The sequence below is a fragment of the Coregonus lavaretus genome (assembly GCF_964263955.1).
Source record: "Coregonus lavaretus genome assembly, contig: HAP1_SCAFFOLD_823, whole genome shotgun sequence".
In the NCBI taxonomy this organism is placed as follows: Eukaryota; Metazoa; Chordata; class Actinopteri; order Salmoniformes; family Salmonidae; genus Coregonus; species Coregonus lavaretus.
In genome coordinates, this window is record NW_028161102.1 from 107501 (window position 1) to 121239 (window position 13739).

At 41.0% G+C, this 13739-nt stretch overlaps 1 protein-coding gene across 1 annotated transcript in view; it reads left to right on the top strand.

Annotated features, from left to right (window-relative positions):
* LOC311121096 (zinc finger protein 521-like) overlaps window positions 1–13739 on the top strand; it is a gene marked incomplete at its 3' end in the record, with an annotated part of 123539 nt that overhangs the window by 1075 nt on the left and 108725 nt on the right. Inside the window, exon 2 of the mRNA XM_084195626.1 lies at window positions 11200–11256. The remainder of the gene's footprint in view (window positions 1–11199; window positions 11257–13739) is intronic.

The window sequence follows — 13739 nt, forward strand, 5'->3', positions numbered from 1 at the left end:
GGGTAAGTTTAAGAAGCCAGAGAGGGTAGAAATAAGACAGCTCTATAAAGCAATAGACAAGCGCGTGTGATGGAATGCGGCGAGTTTGAGGAACATCTGGATCTGTTTAATGACGCTGAAGTTCGGGGCTCTAGCTGTCTGTCTGCTGAAACCGTAGAGTTTGTAGTGTCACGTGACACAAGTCTGATAAACTAAAATGCGGTAGATTCCAGGGAGGAAGCATTTTTCTAAAAGTGTGTGTGTGTGTGTGTGTGTGTGTGGATGTTAACTAACTGAGAGGTAGATAAAGCTACTATTTTGCCTTGAACCTGTGCCTTGTCAGGCTTGGGAATGACATTTTATGAACTGTCAAATTACCTAATAACTCAATCATGGTACATCAGTAGCGCAGACTTATTCAACTTGATATGCCACATTATTGTAGCCTATGTTATTACACAATAGTAAACATAGATCAGAAATCTGATATTTCATTTATTTGATCATCAGTTTTCAAAATGAGATACATGTTTTTGCTCTGTACACATATGAGAAAGACTGTAGGTTGAATATTTTGTATAATTCCTCACATTATTATATACTGAAGGTAATTGTAACCTTTTTAGAATTTACTCTGAGATATATACTTACTTCCTCTCTGTCACATGCACACATATAAGTGTACACATACAGACACACAGACACAGTACTTTTCTCTGTAGTATTTGTGGTAGGGTAGCTGCTGTGGTTCGAGGTTGAGCTGCAGTTCATCTAGCAGGCATTGTATTTTGCTCAGCAAATAATTGTCCACAATTTCACCGTCTCAGCTTGTGGTCTGTCGACTGCTTTGCTTTCTTTCTCCCCTTTTGTTCTCAGAAGTCTTCATCGCAAAGGAAGATTACATGGTCTGTGGTAACATTCCTACAGCCACCATTTTAAATCAATACCCAGGAGAGAGGGGAATGTGAGTGCATCATGCACATCTCACTATTGTTGTCACAGACTTTCAAGTGTGTCTGTGTCTGTGTCTGCTGGTTCTATTCACTGTAAACAATGCCTCTATAGATAGATTTCTGTTTTTGTCAGCATCAGCACACATTGGTGGCATTGACTGGTTTTGATGCTGTAGGTGAAATGAAATCTTCTATTCTCAAAAGACAAATCACTTAGACAATATCTGTTCTCACCAATGTGCTACAAGTGTGTGTGTGTGTGTGTGTGTGTGTGTGTGCATTTCTTCTCTCTGTGTGTGTGTGTGTGCACATGCATTTCTAGTATGTGTGTGTGTGTGTGTGTGTGTGTGTGTGTGTGTGTGTGTGTGTGTGTGTGTGTGTGTGTATTTGTGTGTGTGTGTGTGCATGCGCAAGCATCCATGTGTCTGTGTGTGTAGATCGTACATCGTACACCAGCACATTGACTCTGTACTGGTACTCCCTCTATATAGCCATGTTATTTTTACTTTTTATTTTTATTCGTTATTCAGTGTGTATTTATTACTTGTGTCACTATTTCAAATGTATTTATTTTACATTTGTTATCGTTAACTCTGCATTGTTGTAAATGGACCCGTAAGTAAGCATTTCGCTTTTAGTCTACACCTGTTGTCTACGAAGCATGTGACAAGAACAATTTGGTTTGATTTAGCTTGAGTGTGTGTGTGGGTATACAGTATGTGTCACACAACGTTACTGCATGCAATATTTTAAGTCTTGTCTGAGTGATGACATTCAGTGCTTGTTTTTGCATTGTTATTGAGATCCAAATGCAACAGCTTGGTTGCATAAATTGTTCCTACTTCCATATGTTCTCTACAGCTTGCTTTTCTTCCCGCAGTAAAGTTGACATGAAATGTGGACACGTTATAGATATTTCCTGAGTTTGGATCAGAATCAGAAGAGAGCAGGCAGATGTTGCTTATTGTTCTTTGTCCACCTCTGTCTGTAGGAATTGAACCACGCTTATACAGGTGTCCACAAGACAGCCTTTCTTTTCAAAACATAATTACTGTGGAAAGTACATGCTTTGGGGGTTTTACATAGTTTCACTGTTTGTATTTGGTGGTGTATGTCAGAGTGCATTTCCCCTATCAGAATAAACTGTAGGTGCATTATTTATTGGTTGTCTTGTGTTGGCTAGAGACAGTGGCATGTATTTGTATTTAATGGTAGCTGTCAGATAGTTTCCCTCTCCGAATGTACTGTAGTGGCCAGAGACCTCAGAAGTAGGAGTGCGGGGGCGTGGCCACATCCCCTGGTTTGCACACCTTTTAAATTCAGATGGGAACAGTAGCCTAGTTGGCATAGTAACAGAAGTCTGGACACTGACTGTAGGCCTCACATGTAGCCTGTTATAATATTAACCCCTGCATAATTAAGTGTTTCTTGCAGTACAATTATAGACCAAATGTAAATTTTGTCTTTGGAACAGGAGTGGAGAAATATGATTGATTTCTTTCAGCATCTTGAGAGAATGGGAATGTGTGGTTAGGGACCGTATTGTGTAGCCTAAACATATATTTTTTCTGCGACATAAACGCTGACAGTATTTCATTTTCAACCACATAAAATATGCAATCAAGATTAACTGAAATAATATCAGAAACGTTGGATTGTTTTCACAGCTTTTTATTTCCATAAAACTGGTCAAACTGATGTCATTAGGAAATTTTACATGGAAAATCTTCCCGGTCCCTAAATGTCAAGATTATTGATGATGCAAAGATTATTGATGATGCATTCATTCTATCGATTTATGACATTATTCTGGTGAGCATGTGTCTAATTAGACAGGTTGACAAAGTTAACAAATAGCCTGCCAAATGTCGGAAATTATAAGCAGAAAAATATCTTAACCCTCCCGTTGTCCTAGGGTCAAAATGACCCGCCACTGTGTTGAATCAACTTTATTTAATTTTTAATTTTTGGGGATCATTTGTGAAAAGGAGGCAGTGAGACTTTAAAGAAAGTATCACTGCCTCCTTCTCACAAATAATCCAAAAAATATAAAAATTAAATAAAGTTGGTTCAACACAGTGGCGGGTCATTTTGACCCTAGGACAACGGGAGGGTTAAAGGCAACGTTTTTTCCCCTCACCTTTGTAAAAAACTTGTTTTGCCTTCCCTGGTAGTGGCACAGGTCCAGATCACAATGTCATTGGTTGTGTTATTGTGGGTTAGACACAGTGGTCAGTGTTTGGTTGTGTTGTGTTGGCTATAGACAGTGGTCCGTGTTTAGTTGTGTTGTGGGCTAGAGACAGAATCATTGTGTTGTGGGTTAGGGAAAGGGAAAGGGGATACCTAGTCAGTTGTACAACTGAATGCATTCAACTGAAATGTGTCTTCCGCATTTTAGAGACAGTTTCATTGTGTTGTGGGTTAGAGACAGTATCAGTGTTGTGGGTTAGACAGTATGATTGTGTTGTGGGTTAGAGACAGTATCAGTGTTGTGGATTAGACAGTATGATTGTGTTGTGGGTTAGAGACAGTATCATTGTGTTGTGGGTTACAGACAGTATCATTGTGTTGTGGGTTAGAGACAGTATCATTGTATTGTGGGTTAGAGACAGTATCATTGTGTTGTGGGTTAGAGACAGTATCATTGTGTTGTGGGTTAGAAACAGTATCATTGTGTTGTGGGTTAGAGACAGTATGATTGTGTTGTGGGTTAGATACAGTATCATTGTTTGTGGGTTGGAGACAGTATCATTGTGTTGTGGGTTAGAGACAGTATCATTGTGTTGTGGGTTGGAGACAGTATCATTGTGTTGTGGGTTAGAGACAGTATGATTGTGTTGTGGGTTAGAGACAGTATGATTGTGTTGTGGGTTAGAGACAGTATGATTGTGTTGTGGGTTAGAGACACTGGTCAGTGTCCATGCCTCACCCTGACAGTAAAATAACACTTTGTTCTGTGAGTGAGAAAAGTAAGGAGAGACGCTGATGGCACATGTAGGGAGGGTCTATCCCGATCATGTCCGGCGACGGGGCCGTGGCCATATGGTATCGGTCAACATGGAGAGAGCATGTACAGCGAGAGAAAGAGGACAGAATAAAGCCTTGATGGTGCCTCTCCTTTTTCTTCTTCTCTGTGGAATGTGTCCGCCTTTCTTTTCTTTCTCGATTGGATGCTGGAGGGGGTCAGAGGTTATGTTTTGGTCCCGTCGAGGAAAAGGGCAACGTTACCAGTCCTGTTTCAATTAAGTCTGAGAGACAGAGCCGGCGACGCTATTGCTTAGGGGAATAGATGGCACAGGACGAGACCATACATCATTCACTTATATGCAAACACTTCACCCACACCACTGACATTTACTCAATCCTAGACCATCTACATCTCTCAACTACGGTGGGTGAATCGTAATTTTGTTTTCATGTGATGTGTCGAAGTGTTGGGTCAGCAGCTTGTTCAGTCACAGTGAGGAGGCATAGAATGAGGATCCTTCAGACTAGTCCAGAATCTGCACATACAGTAGATGACTGACTGCCTGCCACGTTGCTCATGGACTTCCTGAGCAGAGTGAGAGAGACTGAGTTGAGATTTTCCCTGAGAGCACAAATGACACTCTCTGAGGTCGGTCTCACTCCACTAACGTGTTCATTGGCTGATAACGATATTTCCAGGGTAGCTGTCGTCTGCATATATAAATATATTTTCTGCACCATTTAGTTAATGTATTGCAGGATATCATTAAATTGTTGTCGTGTCTTATATACACCTTAAATATTTGATGTTTATCACGAGATGAGTTCTATCGCTACATGAGTGAACTCTGGGATTTGTCTTGGCATCGGATAGAAGCAGACTGTATGCCATCTGATATGGGTTCATTTGAATCCATAATATGGAAATAGTATAAATAGTTTGAATGCCTATTGCAGTCAAGGAAATGCTTTGAAAAGCAGCAGTTAACATAGATCGTCTGTGTCATATAGTCTGACTGTCAAAAATAACCCTGCTTTGGCTTAGTAACACATTTGACAATGCCTTGATAAACACACTTTTTTCACCTCACCATTTTGTATTTGTCATTGAATTTCAGGCTTTATTGTTGTCATATTTAGGTGAGGTGATTTGAAATGGTGCAAAGGTTGAATTCAACCATAGTTAAACCATGTCTCCACCTGTGTCTTGTACAGTAGTATCAATGCATTTATTAATGTCCGACATGGCCAATCTGGAACTTGGCAGATTTGCTGCACTCAAAGGATCCATAGCCACTTTTTCTGCTTTGCAATCCAAATGTCATTACCTAATGAAAACCAAGTGATTGCAACTAGGCCATACTAGCTTCAGTTTTGTTGTTGCGAATATTAATGACAAATAATGATTTAGTATGTATTCATATTTATTTAAAAATGTAATAAGAGCTGCGCTCATTTGGTTTTAATGATTAAAGTGGTAGATTCACTATTCCTCTTTATTCTCCTCTCCTAAGCTTTATTCATCTCTAATGCCAGTTCTGCTTTATAAGCCCCCGATAGTTTAGTCTTTTTTACAATTAATGATCTGTGGTATAACACCCATTAACACTTTTCTAATATGACACAAAACTATGGTTAGTATTATCATTAAGGAAATGATAATGGAGCCATAGAAATCCCATTAACTTGGCTGTCAGTGTTCTTGACATGCGGGAAGCTGGGGCTCAGTGAGTTGTGCTGGGCCTGTCAGGGTACCACGGGAGCTGGCCGATATCTCCTCTTATTTCATGGCATGTGTCTCTCCTGTTGTCATGGCTTGTCTGACTGCTAGGGAGATTGTGTCTGTCTCCCCCATCTGCTGTCAATGATTGATTTCCTGGTGCATTTGTTTGTATAAAATACATATAATGTATTATGTATGATCATAATATCCAATATCTACATTAGTATGATTATTTATCCTTTGATAATATTATTATTTCCAAGAAGGTATTATTAGATTTCAAACTACTTCAGAATTACTATTCATATTCATAACTTGTTTACATGATAATAATACATGAAGGATTACAAACATTATGCCATATGATTAACACACGGCTCCTCCATTGCAAATTATTTATGACACTAATCAGCACCTGTTCAAATAATGCTCATTAAGAAAGTTATTCATCATGTGCAGTGTGTGTCCTCTCCCCCTAGTACTAATTGAGGAGGTTTGACCTGGTGACCCCAGCTAAATTGAGTTGTAGTCCCTGTGGCGAGAGTCTCCTTCCCGGTCAGTCAGGGCCGATTACACAGCCATTGTGCACCACACTGTAACGTCCGAGCTCTCTGTAACCAACCAGATGAGTCATGCTGCCGCAGCTCACATATCCAGGAACAGGCAGACTCAGGGCTGTGTGTGTGTGTGTTTAGTAGCCCTTCTTCTCTCAGACAGACAGACAGATTAACACACGCGTACACACGCAACAGGAATTCTTTTGATGGATTAGAGCAATTGATAATCCGATTGCGTTGCGTTTCGCCCGTTCACTTTTTCATTAGAATGTGTTGTATTTTGCACATTTGTTTCTAGTTTTATTCACAAGAGACATCTTACCGTATTGACTGAAGCTGTTATTGTGGACATCTGGCCATACGTCTTATTCTTGGTGTTTTTTTTCTACTGGTTGGTAATTCATTTGTAGATTACGTTCTGAAGGATTGATTCTTGCCATAGGATTGCCAATCTCTCCTAAATGGCCATTATGTGTGTTAGATAGTATTTGTTAATCAGTGGACCTTCGACTCTTCAACACTTGTTGTCAGATTACATTATTTCTGTTACATATATAAAATCAAAGGAACAGTGCTGATTTGGTTCCATGTGTATGTTGTATCAACAAAACATTGCAGCATAATTATAAATGCAGTGTGTTACTGGCAGAGTGACACAATGTACCTTGTCAAATTAATTAACTAATAGCTGTGTTGCTTAAGTGATATTCAGTTTGTCTGCTGGTATATATTCATCTATGTAATAGATTCCGTCTTATTGAGATGGTTATCAGACAGCTCTAGTATACATTAAATATATTAGTCAGATTATTATTATTAATCATTTTCTTTGAAAATTGCAGCAATTGCAGATAAAATGTGTATTTTTCATCGTTGCAGTGTGATTTTCGTTACCTTTATAGAGAGTTACCAGGGGTCAATTATTGTGTATCTGACAGGTTAGATTGGATGACCAATGGCCCACCTAGGTAGCAGGTGTCAAATCCATTGAAACTTCCCATGGAGTGATGGAAATAAAATATAATTTACAACAACAATGTAAATTGCTTGTTTTGTTTAAATGGGCAAAACTTTTAATAAGTTCACAGTGGTGACAAATCATCGAATCATGGCTGACACTCCTGTAATGTATAAGTTCTGATGGCATTGTAAAATGGAATTTTCTGCCTCAACTCCCTTATATCGCCAACAGGGACAGTAATCAAAACAAAAACTCCAGCACCCCCCACCCCCCCTCCGCCCCCCCCCCCCCCCCCCCCCCACACACACACACACACACACAATCCCTCCAACCAACCAAGGTCTGTACGAAACATGAGTGCTTTATTAGGAACCCCCCCTCTATCCTGGCCTATTTAAATGATGCTGGATGCAAGGTTCTCAACAGCGCTGGAGAAACTCATTAGACTCACAGGGACTCAGGCTCACTCAGTAAGGCATGTATGTCTCCACAGGACGAGGCGAGGCTCGATACAGAGACACAGTTATCTATGTACAGTGGCTCTAAGGGGACACACTTTAACATTGTGTCCATCTACCACAACTCGTCCTTTCCATGTTAGTGATGTGTTTAACAAATGAACTAACAAAGCTCTGACCAATTAAAGGCCTTTTTTATTCACTCAAATTGGATAAATGGTGTTTGAGTGCAGACCTTTTGTTCTTCCTTTTGTGAAATTAAACACATTTCCTAAACATGGCACGTCATAAAGACAGCTTTGTAGAATTCCTTTACAAGCAACTCTTGTTCAATATTGTCCAGTGGTTCAGGCCAGTGAGTGAGACATCGCTACTCCTATCTCTTTCTTACACTCTTAGAAAAAAGGGTTCCAAAAGGGTTCTTCGGCTGTCCCCATAAGTTAACCCTTTTTGGTTCCAGGTAGAATCCTTTTGGGTTCCATCTAGAATCCTCTGTGGAGGGTTCTTTGTGGAACCCAAATATGTAGAACCCTCTGCGGAGGGTTCTTCATGGAACCCAAAAGGGTTGTTCAAAGGGTTCTCCTATTGGAACAGCTGAAGAACCATTGTAGTTTCTAGATATAACTTTTTTTTTTTCTAAGAGTGTACCGTTTTCATAAGAAGCTGCTGTGTCAAACCACTCTCGACATTGACTCCAGCCCCTCTGAGAGGAAGTGGCTCGCCACCATAGGATCCCTGCCTTAATTATGCAAAGTATGGGATATTTGGTGCCTTTTTTTAAAAGTGTCGCTAGCTGGTTTCTGGCGTTGGCAGTCACACTGCCACTCTCCCCCTGCTGGGAGGTCCTGTCAGACTCCCCTTTCTCTCCGCTGAAGGGAAATGAAAGGCTAGATTGAGAAGGTATAATGGAGAATGCATTTCAACTGCAGGGGAGGAACGGCAAGACGTCAGGTGTCCTCAGTGAGACCCTCATTTTAAAGGGAACAGGTGGGAGAGTCTTTTGTTCTCTTCCCGCTGCTGAAATCCATTTAGTACCTTGTACTTGACATGCCGCAAGGAACTCTTTTCCACCCTCCCTGTCACCTAGTTCAAAGCAGGGCTCCTGCGAAAAAAGGTTCCTACCTCTTGAACAGGCTAAAGTCATGTTTGTCAAGACCAATGCCAATTATACCACATTGTATCAGAGGGATTGGTTTCCATGTAGCTAATGAATTAGTCTGAGCGCTGATCAAACCATCACTCCTTTGAAAAGCGCTCAGTTACAAACAAGACACTGACTAACTGGGGCCTGATCTGAATGCACGGTCCTGCTCAGCCAAATAAAACCTAAAAATTGCACAAATATACCACATTAGGTGCACGTTATGAACTGGCCTTGGATGCATAATCCAATAAATTGTTAATATCACTGTAGTATCAATGTTACAAACACACTTGCTAATTCATATACTGTAAAGTCCTTAAAAAAGTAAATATGCACTGTATATTTGTTCAGAAACATTGTTTAAACTGCAGTGTTTTTAGATGTGTGACAATACCATTTTGCTGTATATGTACACTACCTTTCAAAAGTTTGGGGACACTTAGAAATGTCCTTGTTTTCAAAAGAAAAGCTTTTTTTTGTCCATTTAAAATAACATCAAATTGATCAGAAATACAGTGTAGACATTGTTAATGTTGTAAATGGCTATTGTAGCTTGAAACGGCTGATTTTTTATGGAATATCTACATAGGCGTACAGAGGCCCATTATCAGCAACCATCAGTCCTGTGTTCCAATGGCACGTTGTGTTTGCTAATCCAAGTTTATCATTTTAAAAGGCTAATGGATCATTAGAAAACCCTTTTGCAATTATGTAAGCACAGCTGAAAACTGTTTTGTTGATTTAAAGAAGCAATGGCCTTCTTGAGACTAGTTGAGTATCTGGAGCATCAACAATTGTGGGTTCGATTACAGGCTCAAAATGGCCAGAAACAAAGAACTTTCTTCTGAAACTCGTCAGTCTATTCTTGTTCTGAGAAATGAAGGCTATTCCATGCGAGAAATTGCCAAGAACCTGAAGATCTCGTACAACGCTGTGTACTACTCCCTTCACAGAACAGCGCAAACTGGCTCTAACCAGAATAGAAAGGGGATTGGGAGGCCCCGTTGCACAACTGAGCAAGAGGACAAATACATTAGTGTCTAGTTTGAGAAACAGGTGCCTCACAGGTCCTCAACTGGCAGCTTCATTAAATAGTACCCGCAAAACACCAGTCTCAGGGTCAACAGTGAAGAGGCAACTCCGGGATACGGACCTTCTAGGCAGAGTTGCAAAGACAAAGCCATATCTCAGACTGGCCAATAAAATAAAATAGTATTGAGATATGGCTTTTTCTTTGCAACTCTGCCTAGAAGGTCAGCATCCCAGAGTCGCCTCTTCACTGTTGACCTTGAGACTAGTGTTTTGCGGGTACTATTTAATGAAGCTGCCAGTTGAGGACCTGTGAGGCACCTGTTTCTCAAACTAGACACTCTAATGTATTTGTCCTCTTGCTCAGTTGTGCACCAGGGCCTCCCACTCCTCTTTCTATTCTGGTTAGAGCCAATTTGCGCTGTTCTGTGAAGGGAGTAGTACAAGGCGTTGTAAGAGATCTTTAGGTTCTTGGCAATTTCTCGCATTGAATAGCCTTCATTTCTCAGAACAAGAATAGACTGACGAGTTTCAGAAGAAAGTTATTTGTTTCTGGCCATTTTGAGCCTGTAATCGAACCCATAATTGCTGATGCTCCAGATACTCAACTAGTCTCAAGAAGGCCAGTTTTATTGCTTCTTTAATCAGCAAAACAGTTTTCAGCTGTGCTAACATAATTTCAAAAGGGTTTTCTAATGATCAATTTGCCTTTTAAAATGATAAACTTGGATTAGCAAACACAATGTGCCATTGGAACACAGGACTGATGGTTGCTGATAATGGGCCTCTGTACGCCTATGTAGATATTCCATTAAAAATCAGCCGTTTTATTTTCTTTCGAAAACAAGGACATTTCTAAGTGACTCCAAACTTTTGAACCGTAGTGTAAGTATCTCCTGTCTAATACATGTGGTGTTATTTTGTCTCAGAAATCTGCTCTCACTAAAGCAGTCATCAAGGTGTTTTTCAGTTGGTCACTGTTGATAATAATAATAATATAATACAGTCATGCGTGCATAATTTTTTTTTGTGTATGGGTGGTCCCGGGGATCGAACCCACTACCTTGGCGTTACAAGTGCCGTGCACTACCAGCTGAGCTACAGAGGATGTTGGGAGAGGGTTTCTTGGGAGAATTTCATAATTCATATTGTCATTACTCAGTCCAATATGTTATTTACTTGGGTGGCTGCTCGCCATGTTGCCAAACCTCGTACATATGAAAGGCTTGTGTGGATTCCCAAAGCACTGGTTGAGCTGTTGAAATCTCCTGGAGTTTCCATACAGAAAAGCCTTAACAGTAAATAATAAAAAGAAAGTAACAAAGAATGGAGAAAGAAAGTCTCAATGTGTCTGACAGGCGTAAACCTGTTATAGTTTTTTTTTGCTGTTAACCGTTTCTTCCCCCTCTCTCTCTTTCTTTCTGGCAGTAGAAGACAATGTGACAGAGGAGCAGCACAGTCCTGGGCAGAGTGCCATTCCGAGCGGTAATACACCATTTCATATTTCATCATTTTGGGTGAACCAGAATCTGGCCTTACAGGAGACGTTGAATATGGCGATGCTTCTTTAAGTCCAGGAAGCAGCGATTCAACTTTCCATTTATCAGCTTTTCAAGCGTAATAATGTCAAAATACGTTCAGTACTTACCAAAGAATGGCGTTTCTCTGAGCAACTATAGTCAATACTGCCGTCACGGCCGGTATGTACTTCCAAAAAAAGGTCTAAATAAAAAGTTACATGCAACCAAAAAAATCTAAGTATTGTTTTTGACCAAGTGCACATGCGCCAAATCCACCTGTTCTGCACCTCCTGCAATATTAGTAATACAATTAAAATACACTAAATAAAGCCTGTCTATAAATGTATGCACTCACTAACTGTAAGTCGCTCTGGATAAGAGCATCTGCTAAATGACTAAAATGTAAAAATGTAAGTACTTACCGGCTGTGATGGCTGTGATGGCAGTAATGACGTAGTTGCTCAGCGAAACTCCATTCTTTGGTAAGTACCGAACATATTTTGACATTATTAAGCTTGAAAAGCTGGTGAATGGCAAGTTGAATGGCTGCTTCCTGGGCTTTTTTAAAATGTATTTAAAAAATGTTTAAAGGAGCATCGCCATATTCAACGTTTTCTGTAAGGCCAGATTCTGCTTCACATTCTGGACTGGAAAGTGGAGCTTGTGTGTGTGTGTGTGTGATCTATCGTCTTTCCAGAGAGGAATGAAGTGTGTTTAAACCACTCCGATATGTTACTGCTCCTTGTGTGTTGGCTCACCTGTGTTTGTGTGTGTGTGTGCGCGTGTCCATATGTGCATGTCTGTTTGAGAGAGCGTTACATCAGATGCTGTGAAATGCATGCATTGTGTGTTTATTGTATTTATGCCTGTGTATGTGTGTGTGTTCACGTCTTTGTTTCCCAACCTCAGATAGAGGTAGAATAGAGCTCACAGAGCAGATGAATGTGTCCTGTCTGCTGGTGTGGCATTCACTGTATGCCCTCCAGGAACAGAGCAGTAATCCAGGTCAGGCTCACATAGAGCCCCTTATGAATGAAGCCTGCTCCTGATCACATGCACCACGCGACCATTCTTTCATTTCATTTGTCTCTGCGAAAGGTTAAGTCTCATGTGTGGTTATTTTAAACCTGATATGGATGGCTTTGCCCAGCAGGCTGGGGACTCTGGGTTCTCACAGTACCACACTCTGCCTGGCACCTGGCAATAGAGTCAGTAGTGTTTACCCACCTACCTCTCGCTCTCTGGGCCCTTTCAGACAGAGATATGATATCCCCATGCAGAAACTGGAAACACAAGGGCCGTTTCACAACAGTATGTCTATGGTGATGGGTCATTGTATTGGTTTTGCAAGGTGTCTGAGAGGAGGTCTCTTTCCTTCAGCCCCCTCCCACAGTTCAATATTTACCAGTCTCCATCAGTCGTCTTAGGCTATTATTTTTGCATAAGTGTTTTATTCAGGCCCATGTCAGTCTAGTCTACGGCTGTAGTATTTTATATTGATGACTGGGTGTTGCTTAGTGTTTGGTAGATAAGCAGGGTCCGTACGTGTTGGTTGGTGTTTGGTAGAGGTGGAGAGCCAAGCTCTGTGGGAGTTGATTGGGGAGAGAGGCAGGCTTCATCCTCAGCCACCCCAGCAGATGTAGATGAAGCGTTGGGCTTATGAGCCCCTGTTTCCCCCTGGTTCCCTGGGAGACCTTCTGTCATCCACAGCCAACGGCGGGCTAATGACAGCCCCTGATTACAACGACCCCCTCACACACGCACACACGCCTGTCTCTCCTCTCCTCTGCACCTCCTCCCTCTAGCCACCATCTCCAGAGTGAGGGGAGAGAGACAGCAGCGACACGATCGATGTCTGCCTGTGGAGAAATCAAGAGTGTGCACAAATTAATTTCTCACTTTTCTCATTTGAGTTCGTCTGGTTGTTTTTCTTTTAACCCCCTCGTCAGATGCAGTGTAAAGGATTCTAGTAGAAGTTGCAAAACTTTACTGAGATATAGGATGAGATTAATGTTTTGAATAATTTGGCGTGCGTTTTTGTCACAACTTTCATGTAATTTCACCTTCAGAATGGCTCTGGATTGGATAGCTGCCGTTTTATGGGCTCCTGACTAATTCTGCTATTTTGTGTATTTTTTTGCTCTGATCTTAACTTTTTTTGTACATAATGTTTCCGCCATCATTTCTTAAGACCGAAAATAACTTCTGGACATCAGAACAGCTATCACTAACCTCGATTTAGATGAAGATGTCTACTTCAACGAGTTGGCGGTGCAGGACATACTGGTTTTCCAGGCCCCATAGACCGTAAAAAAGCCATCAATGACATCACCCCATTGTTTTCTATGAGAAATCCTGCTACGACCTCCGACGAGCCATCAAACAGACAAAGCTTCAACACAGGACTAAGATCGAATTCTACTACGCCGGGTCTGACGCTCGTCGGAT